Here is a 22,058-nt window from a genome sequence, read left to right as displayed (position 1 = left end):
AGAATTCTTTTTGCCCATCGGTTATCTTGTATCCTTGCTGCATCCATAGCTGTACCTAACTTTCTATCTACTCTATATTTTCATCATCCAACATTTGAGGTAAACACTTCTGGAAATCTTCTTTTGAGACGCGAACTTTCTGTTTTGTACCTTGAACCTTCGAATTTTGTTTTTTTAATATAAATTTCTCTTTCGAAGAGAGATTGAAATCGCACGGCGCAAGATCTGGGTGATATAGGATTGGGATCATAAACTTGACTAAAACCCTGTTAACACAAAATGAAAATGAAAAAGTTATTTAACTTTCATTTTCATAAATTGCGTAATTTAGCAAGAAATGCTTTATTACAAATTGTAGACAAAAGACAAAATTAACATAAATAACTGAATAAAGATACAAATAAAATAAAATTTCAATATACAGAAGAAACCACAATGAGTAACAAAATTATGGGTAATAGTAATGGGTAATAATTAGTATATAAGTCCATAGCAAAATTAAACCAATAAGCAGCATGCCTGGAATTAAGTATTATTATTAGTCAGACACTTTCCAGTAAATATACCCTCATATTTTTGGGGAATACCGGAAAAGATGATAGCGATTTGATTTCAATTGGTAAGTGATTGTGCATTTTTTGCATTGTAAAATATTGACCTTAACTAATTCAGGAGTAGGTAGGTAAAGGTCGTGCTCTGCGTTCCTTAGTGGATAACCGTGCAACGGACTTTTTGAAATTGGAATAGAGTGCTTACGAATTGGGCAAATGGATTCAAAGATAAATAAGGAAGGAGGAGTCAGAATTTTTAATCATTTGAAGAAGTCCCTGCAGTGAGCCCTGCTGTTTAGTCTGAGTAAATATCACAGCTCTCTTTTGTAGTTTGAAGATTCGCTCAAATATCGGAGATGCGACTCAATAAGGGCATAATGAACTGTTAAGGAAGTGGATAAGTTCAGTTCTTTAGAACCTGATCTCTGCGCTAAACAGCAGGAACTTAATTTTTTGTAAAATTCGTAATTTTGTAAATATGTAAGTCCCGTTTCAAGGAATTGTCCATAAAAAGCTCTAAGAATTAAGAAGATTCAACGACATTAATGGTAGTTATTTAATAAAAAAGCATGTTTTCTTATATGATAAACTTGAGTTTTAGAAACGTTGAGACAAAGAAGATTAGAATCGCACCATGATTTAAGGGTGATTACGTCACTAGATACGGTCCTATGAAGTGCCGTGAAATCAGGGTTGCTCCAAGAGAATCTAGTCTGTAAATAAACATATTTTACCACTGATATCTAAATAGGTACAAGACGGTAATATTGATGATTAACATTTTGATATTCAAGAGTCCAATTTCAAAAATAACATGAAAAAGCCATCATTACCTGATTTGTTCTACGAGCTTTTTATCAATCGATGAAGATGATTATTTCCATTTCAAGGAATGTTTCTACATTTAAGGATCATAAACAAAAAATCACATTTCGTCACCTAGTTTTATGTTGTTTGTAATAAATTCAATAGTATTCAACCAATCAAACAATTTTGCGAGCACCAATTTGGCATACAGTTTTCGATAAAATTGACACGAAAAATATATCCACTCTATCATATCGAATCAGGTCATCGATTTATTTCGATATTGTCATCCGTTTTTAACGTAGAAGTCGATCATTATAAGAACCATTTACAAAATCTTCTTGGATATCTTAAATCACTCAAAAATAGTATTCGGGATAAATATTTAGTGACACACTTGTTCCAATGAATTTACAGATCAGTTTTTCAGCGAATCAAAAGAACAAGTCTGATGGAAATGAGGGTTATCGCTATACTGATTTGTTTACAATAACGAGAATTTCTTCCTATCTTTATTGAATAGATACACCTCGTTTCAGATGGAAGTAACATATATCGTGATAGTTTGTCCATGGATAACGATCCTAGACCTTTTCGCGCAACTCTTCTAAACATAATTTGTTGTGTACCGAAAATATTAATATTGTTCTGCGTTTAATTAAGCGGCGACAAGGGGTTCAGTACAGAGGTCCACAACGTGATTTAAAATGATTTGGGTGCCACATGGCTACACCAAAAACTATTTTTTTTGTAAGTACTTGGTTTCTCCAACAAATTGTGAGTGCTTGTCTTCTCCAACAAATTGTTTTGATTGTTGTTTCGAATTGAAAATAAATACGTTCATCAATAACAAATGTATGAAAATTTGGGATCATTTGTTTCACAATAAGGAACATTGCGAGGATCTATTTTCACCTATTGTTCTTCGACGCAGAGTTTTTATTGGTTTCAAATCTCTAGCGTTAGATTTTTTCGATTCTACGACTTTTGCATTTAATTACATTTGTAATTAATACACCTAGTGATCAGAAAAAACTTTTAAATTTTCTTCTATAGGATGGGAAGAAAAAACTAATACTCTTTGAATATTACTCGGTAATATCCTTCATTTTAGTGCACTGATTTCATGTGCACATGGACTAGCAAGTGTAAACTTCGATTGTCGCTCTAGACTGGCAGTGAGGGAGTCTACAGATTCAATAACCACATTTAGTATTCCAATGTACAGAGGATGTCGATTCTGCGACTTGTGGTGGACAAGATGGATTTTTGTCGTTACATATAATCAACGTGCTGTTGATCAATAATTGGGCGTTATAAAAAAATTAAAAAAATATCAGTACAGTATTTAGTTAATTTTTTAAGGTATTAAATTTGGTACACGTGCACATCTGCAACTATTGAAGGAACGCTACTGTATGAAACCTTGAAATTTTGTTTTAAATCGAAAATGACTTTAAGAATAATACAAACACATCAAATATAGTTTTCCATGTTTTCCATGTATCCTTATGCATTTCATTCATACACGTCACACGCCTTTTTGCACATTTATGTACGAGAGTTAGTTATTAGTATACAATTTGCAAATTACACACATGTAATATATCTTGAGGAAAAATGATTAATCATCAGTACGTGATTCTTTTGACGTGTTTGATGATGATCTCATCACATACATCCATTGCTCTTACAATGAATAAGGTGATTCCGTTATGAATAATCTATTTCTTTGGCGTATCTCATTATTACAAGTCATCATTTTTTGTATTTCTTATAATGTCTTCTCAATTTAAACTCTTTATTTTCTATAATATACTGGAAACGTGAACGTCATTACGTATTATTTCGTTACGGCATCACAAGATACGAAATAAGTGGAGGGAAATTCGTCTCAGTTAATTAAAAAATAATAATTTTCGTTTTAATTGAACGAAATACATAGACTATTGATAAGGAATCTATTTATTATATCTAGTTTATGGGGAAACATTTGGTTCCGGAGATACCAGAAGTTGCCCTTATCTCAGGAAGACAAATAGATATCTAACCATAGATAACTTCGTTCGATAGATTTGATCAAGATCTATCTGTGTGTGAAAAGTCATGAAGGTTGATGCATGCGATCGTAATGGGGTGGCTTATCATACTCTTACCATAAACAGGTAGAGATAAATTTCTAAAGGGTGCTAACTTTTTCTCATAAATTAGGGTAATAAGTCAAAATTGATCTATGAATAATTAATATATTTTCAGAAAACTTCAATTGCATATTCTCCCAACAGTTCCTACCCTTGAATGCGTAGCTCTGAACGCTGTATCGCTGTATTCTTTCTCGTTATTATATATTTATCTTAATAATCTTGTTTGCGATGGTGCTGAGAATGCAGTATTCTAAAATTAAAATCTTATTACATTATTTCAAAGTTTTCCATGTACCCAGATCGAACAGACAGAAATGCAAAGCTTGAACTGTTTGGATAGATTACGTGTGCATGTTTTAGCATTGCACGGTTCCAACTAAGTTTGAAGTTATCGTCTTCAGAGACTGAAGGTAAACTGCTTACATTGTAGTGACAATTATATATTATGATACCCGATTCAGACTCTTCACGAGACTAAATGAGTGAACGCGAGTGCGAAAGTGTGGACGCTACACATCTGTCATCTTGCTTTCCTCCGATTTGCCTCCCTATCACTTCGCAGGGTCCTGGTTTATCCAGCGCGAGTCAAAGGGCGCGAGGAACCTATAATCACTCCAGTCCCGTCCATCAGTAGACGTAACCAGCAACTGAATATATCGAGAGTGTGGATGACTAGCATTCCTGTCACTTCTACTCGCCAAGAGTCTTCTCAAAAGCCTGTAGGAGGCGCCAAGCAAGTGTTTGGATAATGGACTTTCCAGTACTATATTGTCAAGAGTTGATTTTGCTACAGAAACAAATAAGTGCCCAGATTCCAGGGTTTGTCGATAGAATGAACCCACTCCTGGGTTTCAAAGTTTTGATTCACCCATTGTATAAGGCAGCTGTTGCACTGTCTGGTTAGTTTTTGTTTTATAAAACGCAAAAAGTGAAAAATTGTATAATGAAACAATGTCATCAAGTTTTGGCCACTAAATCACATGAGTTGTACAGCGATGGAATCATGAAACTATCTGAAAAATAGCAAAAAGTTAAGGATAATAATGTCACATATTATGTACTTGGATAACATCGATTGTTAGTGAGAAAATTAAGTTAATTAATTAAGTAAGAACCAACTTCATAGTATTTAACAATAACAATTTTAAGGATATTTTCACTTTTTTTTAATTATATAAAGAATAGTCATTGTAGAATAATATTTGTTAAATTGAAATCTATAGGGAAGCCTAAAGTATGGTTAACTTATGGTATGATATGACATGACTTTTGACGTTCAGTTGTTGTCTTGAAATTGTTTCACTGTTCAATTTGAAGCTGGTTTTTCTCTTCTAATAAAATATTTCATAGGCAAGTTGTTCGATTGTATGTTTAAATTTGAAGCATGGGAAAGTTAGTGAATACTATGGGTTATTTTCTCATAGGTTATGAAACTTTTAAATTATTCTGTACAATTTTCTAAAATTTATGCTCAATAGTTTTTGTTGCAATGAATTGCTGTAATAATAATTTTAGTATTAGATCAAAAACGTATAAATTTTTTAACTAAAGAAAGATTAACACGAACACAAATCAAAAACAAAATGGAAGCTGTATACCGTGACTTGTGCCTGATAAGGAGAGCCATTAGAAGAAGACTACTCCAAAAAAACATTAAATTAGTGGAAGAAATTGTTCAAAGTGATCGGTGCCTTAAATCAAAAGAAATTGGAGCAAAAAACGGTATTTTCCAAGCAAGTGCTCTAAGGATTCTACATAAGCATTTAATTATGATGAAAATTAGTAGTGTAATCAATTAAAATGGGCGATGAAGCTATCGTCTCTTTTACTATGCTCCGAAATTCAAAAGAGATTCCATGGATTGGCATTGGAAAGGAGACCCCGTGTCAACAAAGGCAAAGGTCATTACCATATTATGGTACTAAATTTAAGAAATCAAATACAACTGTGAACGCAGCGTATTAATCTAACTTACCAAGGCAGTCGTGTCAAAAATTTATCGGAAAAAGATGGTAAAATCAGCCGAGGTTTACACTTGCTTCATAACAATGCTTCAGTCCACGCTGCTTAACTTCACTTCACTCAGAGATAGAACCCACCATATAACCCTGATCTAACCCCGTCCGGGTGAAAAATTTAAAGGCGATGATGGAAGTAAACAGTTGATATATCAACATCTTGACAATAAAGATGTATGGAAAAAGTGTGTGGAAATAAAGGGAGATTAATTGAAAAAAAACACAGTTTTTTTTATTTACGACCTTTCTTTCGATGTTGGGATAAGGGCTCATGAAGCTAATTTTCTAATGAAGCCACTAAAACTATCTTTAAATATGGATTGAGAATGAGAGTAATTTGATCTATCCCTATGTGAGTTTGGAGACGAAATATTCAAAAATCCTAACCAAAAATATCGGAACGTGTTTTAATCCGCACTTTGAATGAGTTGACTTAAGATAGTTAGAAAAAAAGGAAAATGGTAGTCTTATTTATGACCTTTTTTTCGATGTTAGTCTAAGACGTTATGAAGCATCTACGTACAGCGTTATCAGAGCACTAACAGCCTTTTTTCTAATGAAATCACCATTTTTAAATATGGATTGAGAATAAGGGTAATTTGATTTCTCCCTTTGTGAGTTTGGTGACAAAATATTCAAATATCACTTAAATCTATGTGGACAAAAAATATCGAAGAATTAATAAATTAATAAATGAAAAATGCTGTATCAAAATCTAAGACATTTTAAGACAAATCATTTATCGGGTCCAATGAAAAATATTTACATATTATTAGATTTCATCTTATTGCGGAATAAATCAATTTTGAAGAAGGCAAAAAAAGTTATATAATAAATTAATTATTTTTAGAGGAAAATGAAATTTGAATGTTTTTTATTCCACTTATCGATAATAATTACATAAACCCATTAAATGTTTAATATTATTGTTATTGAAAACAAATCTATAATTTTCGTTACGATTTTATATTTTTACTTAATGTAAGTATAGTTGTTGTAATATCAATTACAGAAGACAGATATGCGAGGAACAATCAATATTTTATAAATACCCACGGCACTTATACCAAATTAAGAAATGAAAAATAATGTTTACTCCCCGTATAAAATTCGGTAAACATCTAACAAACCGTCAGTCCACATGGACTCATTATCCACTGTTTACCAATGAAAGCATCGAATCGTATACATAAATGCATTTCTATTGGCCGAAGCTGTTGGAAGGCGCATGTACACAATTTCTTTTAAACATTTCTGCTAGACAGTCTGCGATAAGCAGTAGCGTGGCTAGGTGAGATTTATTTAATTCATAAATTCCTTTAAATATATAGAAATGTGGCGTTCTTTAGACCATGGGCGAATGAATACAATGAAATTGCACAGTGAGTAGTGAGAATAAAGACAGGTATGAATTTAATAATAAAATGTTTAAAAAAGGAGAATATTCCTCAATCTGCTACTGCAATCGTAATAAGAATTGCTGAATTAACTACAGTAAATGATTGTTCCATCTATCGAGTAGTTACGGAAGGAGTTGCTGTGGATCATTCACAGAACCGAAAAACATGTTTTGAAAAATTAAAATCAGGTGACAAACCTACCCGCAGAGGGTAGCAAATTATCCAGAATTGTGTTTTATAATTTAATATTCAGTTGTAGCAAGTTAACGAGGAATAATAATGATTTTTTTCTGAGTAGGACTACAAAAAGGCAAAGGTTTTTATAATCTGCAATTGATATTAGAAAAACTATACGAATTAGTCTCGAATAGGAAGGTGGCGCCGTCTTTCCTGATCTTAGTTCGGGCTTCACTTGCACGCGCCTATAAACCCACTTCAGTGCGTTTCCTTTCTGGTCCAATTTAAATAATTTTTTATTTTAACATTAAATATTATTGAAAACAGAGATATGCAATTAAAATATAAAGAAATATCCCTTATACCCCCTTTGTTACACATATGATTGATTCCAGAACGTTAGTGAAATTTCTTTCTCAAACGTCGAATATATCACCCGGTCTGCCTAGAGCATAATCATTACACTGTCTTGGAGATACATTACAAAATCAAAAGCTATAATCAAGAAAGGAGTTTGTAATCGGTGCACGGTTTAACAATCCCCACCACCTGTACAAGGATTAATGCGAGGAGCATGGGTTGCTGTTTTTTTCTTGATTCTTTTATTCCATTTTATTTTCGATCAACTACCCACTGTTACAATTTATCACATATCTAATCGTGCTGTACTTACAGATTCAATTTTTAGTATCGGAATGACATACTTTATAGATCTAATGGTATAATGATTTTATACTCTGTAATATAATAAACAACTTCAATGAATAACATTTTATTTATTACATACTGAATGAACAACTTAATGACTATTGGATGAACCAATTAAATTCACCGAATGAATTATTTAATGTTTTGAAATATTTTTATTTATATTAAAAATATTTCTAATATCGTGTTGTTTTTTTAGTTTCAACTTATTACACCTAATTAAATAAAGCCAAAGTTGCGTCTTCATTATTCATTCACATGTGGAATTTTCTAGATCGTAATTATCATTATTTTTTTTCATTACATCAGTTGAATAAATTGCATCCGTTCATAGTTAGATCTTACGTACATATGTACGAGTATAGTGATACAAATTGTGGGGCGATTTCAAAGTCCAAACAAACTAGACGTTCTATCCTATTACAAATAGAGACAAATTCGGTATGAATCAATAATAAGGTACGTGTGTTCTAACAGAATCTGATCTTTCACAAACATATAAAAAGCTTTCTTTTTACTCACTCTACAACGACTTTACGTTCAAGTATTTTCATAAAAATTGAGAAAATCGCTTGTATATTGTGGAACTAAATTGTTTTAATTCATTTTTATTATCCACTCTCCGAACAGGTTTTCGTTAGTTTCACTGTTTCATTTTTGAACAATTCAAATTTCTTCAAAGCGATAAAGAATTCGATACAGAATGAAAGGTTGCTAGCGTGTGTGTATGATTTGGGGTCTCGTATACACTGCGACCAAAAGGTCTGTTGTGTCCCCCTTTGGGGGATTTAATTGCCAAAGATCTTCGTCTTCTATTTCATACACACCTAGATGTAGTGCTCTGGAGTTCCTTAGTGTTTCCCACTTCCAGAGAATGTGGTTAGAGGTTTTGTCCTATCTGTAACAAAATCTGCGCTCCGTGTTATCTGCTAAGTCTAGCGTATTCAGGTGTTTGTTGAGGCGACTGTACCCCAGTAGAACTCCTGTTAGTATTCTTAGATTGTCCTTACTTATGTTGATACATTCAGCAGATCTACTCTGGATATAGTTTCTCAGAAGTGTCTTTGCCTGTCTTAGCTTCTGTAGATTACTCCATTAATTGGTTTTGCTCCTATATACCTTCTTTTCTAGTGCTTTTTCCATCGTTCTGTAGCTTATACCACAGAAGGGTCGGGGTCTCATGAAGGGTTGTCCGCCATCGCTTTAGCGAGCTTATCACCTATTCCATTTTCCTTTGCATCGGTGTGCTCCAGAATCCATTGTAGGATAATTCTATTTTTCTTGCCTAGCTCGTTTAATTTTTCTAGGTAGTCCCAAACGTTTGGATTTTGTGATATTGGAGCTCTAATGGTTACTTGACTATCGGACAGGATGATCTTCTGTTTGCGATAGTTCCCTTCTAAATTGAACTGAACACATATTTCAATTGCATAGATTACTGCTTGAAAATGCTAGTTGCCTGTCCAGGCTTTTATTTGAGGACGAATTTTCTTTGATGATTCCGTTTCTGAACATTCTAAGAGATGTTTTCTATGCCACGCTTTTCAGTACTATATGGAGAAGTGGAAAATTCACAACCCATTCTAGTGCAGCTGTTGGGCAAGATTTCACGGTTCCAGTTGCACATAAGCAAGCCAGTCGTTGTACGAGATTGTTCCTCGTGGTATTCATTACCCCGTTACCCTAAACTTTTGCCTGATATTTGATGATTGGTTTCACAATTACCATGTACATCCACCGCAGGATCTTTGTGTTACAACCCCAATTCCTTCCTACAAAGTTTCTGCACACCTCAGGTGGCTTTTGTGGCTTTGGTGATTTTCTCTTTTTCATGTTTATTCCATAGAACTATGTAGTGTGAGTCCCAGATATTTCTCCTCTGTTTTCCACTGGATTACTTGCCCGTCTAGCTTGATGCGCTTGTTCTGTTCAACTTTAAGGTATCAGCACGCCTGTAGTTTACATTTTTCTATAACAGCAGATAATAAACGAGATACATAATGATGTCGCAAATAAAATTTACGTTACGTTGGTAACAACGCCATGGATCAGGTGATTTCTGGCAGTTGTAGGCTGTAGGCTGAAGCAACTGCAATTAAAATTTTTACCGTAATGAAAATCCCAATAATCGAGTCGTGTTTTATTACGCACTTTGAGTGAGTTGACTTCAGAGTAGTTAAAGAAATAGAAAAATGGTAGCATTATTGAAAATGAGGAGATCATTTTATAACGCAAAAAATATCTGAAAGAAAAAGCAGACTTTCGAAGAGAGGGTAGGAAAATATATTTTACAGTTGACTGGTTGAATCAAGGACACACCTGAACTTAATTTTGGCAGGAAAAGTTGAAAGTTGAACGTCAAGAGCGCGTACAAGCGCGATAATTAGTTGCGTTATCACAGTTTCTCTACAAGTTGATCTATCTTCGACATTTATGAACATCTAGGACGCGTCATGCTTTCATACATTCTGTGTACCTTTTTATAGGTCAATTTTTGGTTAGTAATGCTAGATTATTAATCTTCTAGTCTTACTTATAGTAGTTAGCAGTCAAATTTCTTCGATAGTTACAGTTTTTGGTATTAAACATATGAAGAAAATTACTGGGTTCTATTATACAAAGGTTGCTATTTAAGTTTTGAGATATGGCAATACTGATGTGAATATGTTATATCTGACAGAGCCATCACAAAGTTTGACATTTTTAGAGGTGAACGTACTTAGAACTTGAAACAATCATCTTTGTCAAACAAAAAGGTGTTTCAGCGAGAGAGAATTAAATCGCGATTATTTTCTATGACTTCCGACTTGGACTAACCAACAGCCGTGTGCCGATCAATTTGCTTCGATGAAGCACCATCTCGAGCCACCTTGTTTCACGGGTTTTCCAAATTCAATCGTGGTCGCATTTCGCTACAGGGTGAATTTTGTGAAAGTCGTACAAAATTGGCTGTTGTGTCGGAAAACAACGATGCTATGCGTAAACTGATAGCCATGGGACATACCGTGAGATTAAGGTATACTCTGACTTTAGTTCAACTCACCTAATATTTCAGAATAACTGGACATCGCCTCCGATCCATTAGAACAACGTGTAATGGTCAATTCTGAATGGTACACAAGCATTTGTTTATCAAACGTGTTCGAGAAAATCAGGGACACCAATCGTAGAAAACAAATCATTCTCCAGCGCGACAATGTGAGTTCTCATACATCAGTTTAAACAAAAACGTTTTTGAACAATCAAAACATAGAATTGATGGGTTATCCACCGTCTTTAGCCCCTATGATTTCTTCTTATTCCCGCAGATCATAATAAATTGCGATGTGAACGTTCTACACTTGAAGAAGCGTTTGTCTATCTTAAAATTTAAGTCGTGTCCACATTTGTTTGACATTATCACAGAACTAGAATTACCTTTACTTATTATTTTAATACTTAATTAATTACGTTGGTTAACAATTATAAATTTAACCAAGGTCTCTCGGTCTGGAGTAGACTTTCATGTGATCCGAAGCTGCTCCACGGGATTTAGATTGGAATTTGTTTTACGTTTCTGTGTCAATTTTTGGACCCTTCTTGAAAAGAAAACAGGAACTCGAAAATAGAAAAAAGCTTCACATTAAAATTTCGATTTAGTTTATAATAAGTAAGGATTTTTGAGCTCATATATAATGTAAATGTAAACATATAAAATCGAGCTTTTGGACGCCTATGGACAACGGTTGATACAACAAGTAGAAATAAGATTTTTTTGTTTGTATGGGTATCGTATCTCTTTCTATTTGACGTTTGTGGGAATTTTTATAACGAATGACTAGTGAAAATGTTGATAATACAGTGTAGTCGATTAATGTTGATTATTCCAAGAAACCATTACGCTTTTTATTGTTTTTATGGACATAAAACAATTATAAATTTCAATTTGATTACTATAAAGTTGGAGAACTTGAGAGTTTTCATGAACTTATATCAAACATTCCATATTGAACTTTTTTCAATTAACAATTATACCAGGTGAGGTACAATGAATTTTGAATTCAAATAGGACAACAATGGGTTATTACTTTTAACGTTAGGAGCAGTAGATACACGACTGCGAATTTTATGTAAAAAAATTTTATTTCCTTTCAAAGGACTCACTTCATAGAATGATTAGTTCCCAGTTTGATCAAAAATATGAGAAACATCAAATGCAGCGTCAACTACGAACCAAAAGAGAGACATGTGAAGTCAAATTTAATACTTTACGTGTATAGAGGTACTTATTATTATTACTATTCCATTCTTAGTTCTCCTTTTTGAGTTTTAATAAGAAATAAACATACTTCTTTATATACGGTTAATTTAAATAACTCACATTTGATTCCTCTAATCAAACACCTTTTGACCAATCTTGTATAGTTTTTCAAGTTCATATATATTGAGTATTTTTGCTATGGTCTTGAATTTTTCTTGATTTTACACCATCCTAGACCAGCTTCCTACGAAGTCGTCTACGAGTATTTCGAGCAGAAATAGTTAATTTTTAAGCTATATTTCCTATTTTTTGAAAAATTTCTTGGTATCCAACGACTGTGATGGCCTGTGTGATACTCTCTGAGCCTAGAGAATCGCTTAATAACATACTAGCTTTTACCCGCGGCTTCGCCCTCATCGAATCCATTAAATAAGTATCAGAAATCATTATAATGGAAAAGAACGAACTCTGTAGCTATATTAGAACCTGAGATATAGATCTTTGAATGTAGAAAAATTGCCAACAACCTACAAAAATCCATAACTCCACATTGAATGTCCGCGCCTAGCTCCTCTCCAACTCTCCAACCGATGTAAGTGTTCAAAAGAAAGAAGGTGTTTGAGTAAGTGTTCTTAAACTAAAACGAACTCTGTAGTTATATTAGAACCTGAGATATAGATCTTTGAATGTAGAAAAATTGCCAAAAATCTACAAAAATCCATAACTCTACATTGAATGTCCGCGCTTAGCTCCTCTCCACCTCAGCCGATTTAAGTGTTCAAAAACTCAAAAGAAAGAAGGTGTTTGAGTAAGTGTTCTTAAACTAAAACGAAGTCTCTGTCTTGAATAGAACATGAGATATTGAGGATAGAACGTGTGTATGTGAAAAACGCCCATAAGTAATGTACAGGGGGAAATCGCATTTGAGTATAACTTGAGAATGGTGAAAATTAGATGAGATCCGATGTTTGATAGCTGATCTGTGCATCAATACCTTTCATTGAAAAAAAAAAAATTAAGGTTGGGTAGAACGCCTGAACGGACTCGGAATGGATCATCAATTTTTTTAATATATAAGATTGCAAAGGTTATCGGAAACATTCCTCACTTTTGAAAGCTTTTACTATCGATTTCTCATGCTCATGCAAAACCAGTATCTGCACACGTTATTTCAATGAAAGTGTTTCAATTTTTGACATATTATAACGAGAGAAATTTATTGAAACAAAATACCAAAAGTTTATTACTGAATGTCCCTATAGTTTTTTTCTCATTTGCCATAATAAACGGCTTCATAACTAACAATGTAAACATAACTTAAACTAAATGGAGGAGCACGTGCTTTTCAACTAGATGTAAATTTTCTGCAAACATCAGATCTCGGATGACTTGAACATCTATTTCATGTATTTTTTTAGAAGTTGCCACCTAATAAGGGGCTTATCTTGTTTTGATACAAACAGGATTTTATTTGAGGTAGTCAATCTTGAGATGCCATTGCATAAGGGCAGAACGTCAAGTCCGGCCAAAACATTTCATCGTTTATAACGTGATGTTTATCAAAATAAACTAATTTAGTGAGACATACCTTTCAGAATCTACAGCCACCGTGTCTTATTCGACTCACTGGATATCCCCCCTGTCGAAATCGCACACCAGACCAGAACTTTATCAGCGATTTGTTGTTTCATCTTTATACTTTACAACGTTAGGGCATTCTTCTATATAGTCCGTATAAATACCTTCCATTTCAAAATTGGCATTCGCTTTAGTTGACGACAATATCTAGGTATACGTGCTAACTGTTTTGAGATATATTTTTTCTAAACTCTTTCGATATTTTTGACCACTTCTTGATAATTCCACGATACGTACTTTTTGAAGTATGATATTCACGCACTAATTTTTGCAATCAAATTATACGTTTTCAACTTCTAAGACATTTTAATGTAATTGAGATTATTGTCTTGTTTATGTCAAGATAATAAACAATTCTTTGTTTACAAAGCCATTTTACAATTGTATTATCACACCTTATTTTTGAACTTCTCAAGCTTGTAGGTTACTTAATATTTTTAACTAACTCTTTTTATTATGGTGTTTTGGTTCTGCGGTATATGGCGATACTAAAAATTGAATAACCGTCTCCATTTTTTGACTAGATGGCTTCAAAATTCTATGAAAATGTTAAACACTATGTTTGTATATGAATTTAGTGAGAACGATGCATACGGCGACAGTAATATCAAAACCAGAAGACTAGTATTTCCTCAGGTAATTCGTAATTCTAAAAACTTGAAAATCATGAAATAATCAATGTCCTTGAAATTAATAGAATCATGAAAAATCGTACGTACGTATAAACTTCACAATATCAACAAATTGAAACCTACTTGCTCAAATTCAAACTAAGAAATGAATAACACATAATATAGCTTCACCTTATACGAATTAACTATCTGAAAAACTGAATTATATCGGTATAAGCTAGACAAATTTGCGTTAAGGGCGTCAAAATGAATTTACTAAAAGAAATTACAAAAGGGATTCGAAAAAGGGTTACTGTAAGTGTTCAAATTGATACCCATCTTAATCAACACGTTTACGGCAATGTTTCTCAACGGAGGAACAGGTTCGGTGAAGCAAGTAAAGCTGTCTGCGAAGAGTTTCAAATTCTTTAATTACAGTTCGTAGGTCGAGAATGGTGCGTGGTCCTCTTGCAAAAACGCGGTACTTGAGAAGGTTACACAGGAAGAAATCACAAGGTGTCAGGTCAAATGACCTTGCGGGCCACTAAACGATTCCTCGACTACCTATCCATTTTTCAAAATGAACATTAAGGTACGTGTAGTGCGGCTAAGCTCCATCTTGCATGGAATGACGAATAATCGCGAGTGTTGTATCGTTATCCATTCACCCACGTAAAACTTGGAGCATTTCCTGATAACTTCACGTGACCCTAAATAGTACGGACCCTTAAGACCTTCCGCATAGATACCTGCCAACACACACTCCAAGGCAGGTTTAATTCTTTTTCAATGAAGTACACGCAATTAAGCCGATTGTCCGCACCGTTGAGCTTGAAGGTTGCTTTATCTAACCCCAAAATGGGATGCTGGAACTGCGAATTAGTTGATACAGATACTTGTTGTCCAGGACGCAGCGCACCAGCAGAAGAACCCGTTTTTAAGAATTTCTGGTACGTCTTCCACACTGTTGAATGATTTGATAGCAGCAAGTTCAGAAATTGTTGTTGAAATTCTATAGATATAGTTTCGTAATTTGCGTTCGTACGCAGATACGACGTAACAAAAAAATTGTGTCTTGAAGCGTTAACTTGTATCAGTTATTCATTCTGAAAACGCGTCTAATCGACGAGCAAATTTTATCATGACACAGACAAAACTGTCTGCATCACGAACATGTTTCGTTTTAACCTTTTTTAGACAGTCTCGCCGGATTTATGCCAATTGTTCGAGAGCGTTGCCTGTTATATGTCGATCTCCGTATACTAAAGCCGGCAACCAAATTTAAAAACAATTCTCAAAATACATAAAAATCACATGTGATATGTCCCATGCCGTGGTCAAAATAAAAATTACATAAGAATAACAACACAATATTTAGAAAATAGAATAATTGAACATAAATATATTAAACAGTCGTTTGTACTTCTTCTACTTCCAAAGTCACATTTAAGTAAGTACTATAGGATGAGTTCGATTTTTTTCCTTATTCTTTTCTTCATAATTCTAGCAATTATTTTTGTTGATATGTTTTTGTTTATACCTCGGTAGTTTTTATAATTTCTTTTGTCGCCACTTTTATACGTAATAGTATAATTTTTAGGTATTTTTCCAGCTGTATTATGTCGTTTAGTAGTTCTGTTAGTTTCTTTCATTCCTTTTTTATCCATATATTTCATTATTTCATCAGTTATATTGTCGCTTTTCCTTTTATTCACTGCCTCTACTGCTTCTTCTTTCTTTATCTCATCGACAACTCTTTCACTGCCTATTTCTATCGTCTTATCCTCAATATTCGAATTAGTAATCTCCTCGATATATTCCCTTAATCTCTATTATTTTTTCCTCCTTTTCTTGCTTTTGTCGTGTTTTATATTCATCATACTATATTCGTTTTTCTTCTTCAATTGTTTTAGCAGAATAATTTTTTATTTTTCTCATAGTTTTCCGTCGTTTGGGGTCCGAAGTTTATCTATGATTTTTATTGGCTTATTCTACTTTAATTGACACTTCTTTTTCTATTGATTCGTAGTCTTCATGTTGTTCCTTGTGTTATACATTTAACGCCAGTCTCTAATATTTAATTTCATGAATTAATTGAATAACTATCCATAGTTACTTGCACAATATTCGGTTTTTATTTCTTTGTATCTTTCAATTTCTTTTTTTTTATTTCTTATTTGCTTAATGTTTTATTTACAAATCACGGCAGATAAATATGATTTTAATCGGATTAAATTTGTTAAAATCATTACCATAGTTATGTATGTCTAAACGGATTAGTGTATATTTTATGCTTAAACATTGATCAGAGTGATTTATTTCTATTCAAATGAACATAATTCCAGTTAATCACAATAATTGGTACGGTTTAACAAGTGTTAATTTTATCAATTACCCTACAAATTAAAGCAAACCGTTCAAACAGTCTGGTGCCGTAATAACTTAATAATATAAACAAAAAGTCAATGGCTTCTTGATTGGAGGACTCAATTTCGTATGATATAATATATAACGAATATAACCATTACGATTTGTCTATATAATTAAAATAAAATTGCTGTAATTTTCATCAATTACCTTTTCTAATTTCACTTAAATCGGCAGATATCTACTTACTTTCCCTTTATAACTAGATCCCTTCTATTTTGGGCAAAACAGTGACCTTCTACAGAGACGAGTAAGGCTACTGAAATAGAGATGGCGTTAAAAGTATTCTTAACTGAAAATTATATTCTTCAATTTATTTTTTCATTTCATAAAGTATCTACTTTATATAGGATATAGTATTATGTTTCTAACAGAAGAATATACGAAAAGAAAACAATTCGAGATAAAAATGAATGAAAGGAACCGAAACACTTTGATAAAGGAATGAGAATGAGGCAGTAAACATTAGATATGGTGCTTAACAATATAAAAAATGCAAGATATGTTAGATAGCTTGGCAAATGAGAAATAGATATAAATAAAACTATGGAACGCTACCAATGTGAACGAATAATATAAGGAGATAACAAATAAACTATTGAAAACCAAGATTTTTTCTAGGGAACTGAATTTGAAGAATAAGAATCGAGCAAACAGCTTGATAACTAAAAAATATCGCTTCTAGATGTAACATTGAGATTTTATACAAGTCAAAGTGATGTAATAAGAAGTTCAGTTTGGAAAAGTTGCATCATGAAATGATGTAGAAAGAAATATTGTTTGAAAAAGTGAGAAAATTCAATTATTGCGATGAAAGAACAAAAGCAGACGAAAAATAAATGAATATCTATTTAAAGGCAAAATTTTTTCTGGGCAGTTAAATTTGAAGAATAGAAATTATTGCTACTGGAGCGAATATCTTGGTAAATAAATATGTAATAAATATCGCATCCTAATGTGATATTAAGATATTATAAAATAAGTTAAACTGATGTAATGAAAATATAGTTTGCAAAAGTAGAAAAATTGGACCAACTATACGAAAAACAAACCTTGTTTAAAGGAATCAATTTGAAAAATAAGAATGTTTCCTTCTGAATCGAATAGTTTGTTGAATTGGAAATAACTATCGCTCCCTTTTGTAGTATTGAAATTTCATAAAACAAGTTGTACTAGAAAAAACTATAGTTTGAAAAAGTGGGAAAATTCAATTATTGCCATGAAAAGCATACAAAGTAAGAAAGGAACAAAAGTAGATAAAAAATAAATGAAAAATAATTGAAAAGCAAAATGTTTTCTAAGGAATCGAATATGATGTAATAGTTAAAATGATGTAATGATAAATTAAGTTTGAAAAAATAGAAAAATAGGATATGAAGCAAATTTTGTTATAGGGAATCGAAATTAAGAAATAAGAATATTTCCTGCTGAACCGAATAACTTGTTGAATTAAAAACAACTGTTGCTCCCTTTTGTAATATTGAAATTTCACAAAATAAGTTGATATTATGTAGAAAAAAATATAGTTTGAAAAAGTGGAAAAATTCAGTTGTTGTCATGATATGCATCCAAAGTAAGAGAGGAAGAAAAGTAGAAAAAAAATAAATGAAAAACGATTGAGAAGCAAAATGTTTTCTAGGGAATCGAATAGCTCGGTAAATAAATAATAAATATCATATCATAGAATAAGTTAAAACGATGTAAAGAATCATATAGTTTGCAAAAGTAGGCAAATGTGATCAACGATATGAAAAGCAAAGTTTGCTCTGAGAATCGAGTTTGAAAAATAAGAATATTTCCTGATGAAGCGAATAGCTTGTTGAATTAGAAATAATTATCGCCCCCTTGAAATTTCATAAAACAATTTGACTAATGTAGAAAAAAATATAGTTTTAAAAAGTGAAAAAATTGAATTATTGCCTTGGAAAGCTTTCAAAGTAACAGAAGAACAAAAGCAGATAAAAAATAAATGAAAAACCATTGAAAAACAAAATGTTTTCTAGAGAATCGAATCTGAAAGATAAAAATGTTTCCTGGTGAAGCGAATAACTTGTTGAATCAAAAATAACTATTATAATATATAATATTGAAATTTCATAAAACAATTTGAATTGATGTAGAAAAAAATATAGTTTGAAAAAGTGGAAATATTGAATTATTACCCTGAAAAACATTCAAAGTAAGAGAGGAACAAATGCAAATGAAAAATAAATGAAAAACGATTGAAAGCAAAACGTTTTCTAAGGAATCGAATCTGAACAATAGAAATAATTGCTTCTCCTAAATAAATAATAAATATCGCTCCCAGATGTAGGTAATATTGAGTTTTAAAAAAATTTGTTAAGCTGATGTAAAAAATAGTTTGAAAAAATAAGAATGTTTTCTGCAATTAAAGTCATGAAAAGCAACCAAGGTGAAAGTAGAGTAAATGGAAATAATAGATAAATGAAAAACTATTGAAAATCACATTTTTATTGAATGCTCTACGGAAGCAAATATGAATACAAATTTGTATTGAAGTTTCTTTGGTTCCTCATTAGTTCAATCCTTTTAAATGTTTTTGTTACTGAATAATCTTGATTTTAGGTCCCTATGATAATAAATTAGATATTAAAGGACCGAAATTTGTCGAAACGCCAATGTATCATATGCTTTAAAATATAATTTTCAATCAGAAGATACCTAAAATTAAGAGGAGCAAACAACCAGATAAATTAGATTAAAATAGAGACACTGAAAGAAATGCCGAAATTAATAATACCAACGAATAATTTCAATGAGAGAAAAATCATCAGAAATTGCATTAGGTTTGGCTATTGATCGTAACAGTTTGAACCGATTCAGTTAGAAGCTAATGACTTGATTAATTGAATAATTTTGAGAAAAAATCAGTTGGTTTTCGACAATTACTCGCTAAATTTTCGAGCTAGAAACTTTTTTAAAAGAGAATTTTGTAGGGGATTTCAAGTACTTCAACAACATATCAATTAAAACTTTTTCTACACCCGGTTTCCAGATGGGTGCAGCTCACAGAGGCTGCATAAACCACATTTGGTATGCGAATGCAAAATTTGAACTCATGTATCTCCTTCAACTTTTATGATACATAGATTTGGAAAAGCTCAAAACTTTTTGCGAGAAAAACCTAACATTTAATAGTTGAAAAATTTTCTCATAACATAAATAGTTTTTGGTTTATTTGAGAAATAATAATTTTTCTTATGTTATTATTCTTTAATTAATTAGGGTGGAAATGGCAAGGGTATAATTATTATATGTTTTCAAAAAAACAAAAAAACAAGAAACCTTATTTTTGTTTTAAATCAGTCAACTCTTATGCAAAAGACTTTTGACGATACTTATTTTAAAGGTTTTTCGATTTTTTTGAAAAAGATCTGTTAAGTTTTTTCCAAAAATTTCATAAATTTAATGTTAAAGGTTTTCAATGTCCTCAAAATAGCCATCCTTCCACGAGCAATAACTCAGTTATTATCAAATTTATAGAGGTCCTTAGGAAACGAATCAGTTTGTTTATTTATTAACTACATTTTTGTTCTTGATGATTTTGCTGATAAAATGTGAAGATCCCAAGTTATTCAAGAAAAACCGTAAAGACGTATGCGTTTTTTTAATGAAAAATTAGCAGTTTGAATCGCTTATAACTCTAAAAGTACCAGCTTTAGAAAAAACTTTGATAGTTGTTCATAATTAGACAATCTATCGACCTACAAGATTATTTTGATGAAATAAAAAGCACCCTCAGCACGGGGTAGATTCTAAAGAAGATTGTAAATACTACCTTCATACCACTTTTCAAGAATATCGACCTTGATTATCAAAATATCACGGGAAATCGGCTGATACCTGACCTGTTGGATTCGTAAGAAGTAGCTACTTATACTGATGAGTTTTTTAAATGAAATTATTATTTATGCATCGTTTTAAAGGCAACAGTTTAACCCTTAAAACTATATGACTAGTATGACACAATATTCCTAGCATTCATTGGAAAAAAATGAAACATTTTAGAAAAAAAAAACACTTTTTTCACCTTTTGCTTAGAAGTTATAAGCAGGTTAATTGGGTGAAAATATAATTATTTCTTATGAAAATACTCGAGGTATACTTGAAAAAATACTTTAACTGTCTACAAAAGAAGTGTTAAGCCTATGGATTACGAATGCTTTATTATTTTAATAATTTCTCATTCAGAAAAATGGACTATAGTTGAAAATAGTTTCTTGTGTTACAGATCTGTCATTTTCTATTCTTAAAACCTTCATGATGACATTGTATTTTGATATTTCTCATAGAACTGAATGAAAGGTAACAATAAAGTAACAATCATGAAAACTTCTCCTAGAAAGTCAAAGACAAAAGATGAAAATGGCATGCGATCGATTGATATGAAGAGGATTCTCGAGAACCGTTGAAAGAAACAAAAGCATTGTCGTGACTACGGGTACGTCTAGTTGAGTTAATGGATCGAATGTGTGAAAAAAATATAGAAATTCTTTCACTTGCTATTCCGTTTTTTAAGAATGTTTTTATTCGCCAATATTATTTGATACAAATAGAAAATCCATAAAAACAATTCATTTTAAACTTTAAACACGATGACAAATATATTGGATATTGAGTGCCTAAGTTCAACCATATCAGGGTTTCGGTGTTTGGCTCAGAAAGGTCACTGTAAATAATAATTATGCCAGAAGACGTGAACATATTCGATATAATTCATTAAAGATGTATTTAAAAAACGTACGAGAATTGTTTATCATTATACATGTCTGTATAATAATATAAACAACAGTTTATGCATATATAATTAATATTAAAAGGATTAACAAATTGTAAGTTAAAATGTACTCTAAGTGTTGATTGGTAATCTAATAAAATCTCGGTGACATGTTTTGTATGATTTCATTTCTTCCCGACGTTGCCAGATCACCTGGTAAATATTTAAATAACATTCAAACATTATAAAAGTCATGAAAAATAATTCTTATCATAAGAGTGACATTTACCCAATAGAAGTGAGTTCTCTAAAATTAGCCGAACTAAAAATGGTACTAATGATGAGAATTCTTAGAGTTTTGTACAAAAACCCTGTACATCATATCTAAAAACTTCAGTATAATGTTTTTTTTTTCATGAAAACACAGTAGGGTGCTTTTCTGTTATTCTTATCTGATCAAGAAGATTAATAAGAATTTTTTTAACCTAACTCAACTAACTTGGAAATCCTTAAATGATAAGGTTCTGCTCTATCTCACTGACTAGTCATTTTATCAACGTGTTTAAAGAATTTCACGCAATACTTTGCTTTTAACAGTG

This window comes from Diorhabda sublineata, chromosome 6, assembly GCF_026230105.1.
Source record: "Diorhabda sublineata isolate icDioSubl1.1 chromosome 6, icDioSubl1.1, whole genome shotgun sequence".
Lineage (NCBI taxonomy): Eukaryota > Metazoa > Arthropoda > Insecta > Coleoptera > Chrysomelidae > Diorhabda > Diorhabda sublineata.
Note: the sequence above shows the minus strand (reverse complement) of the source record.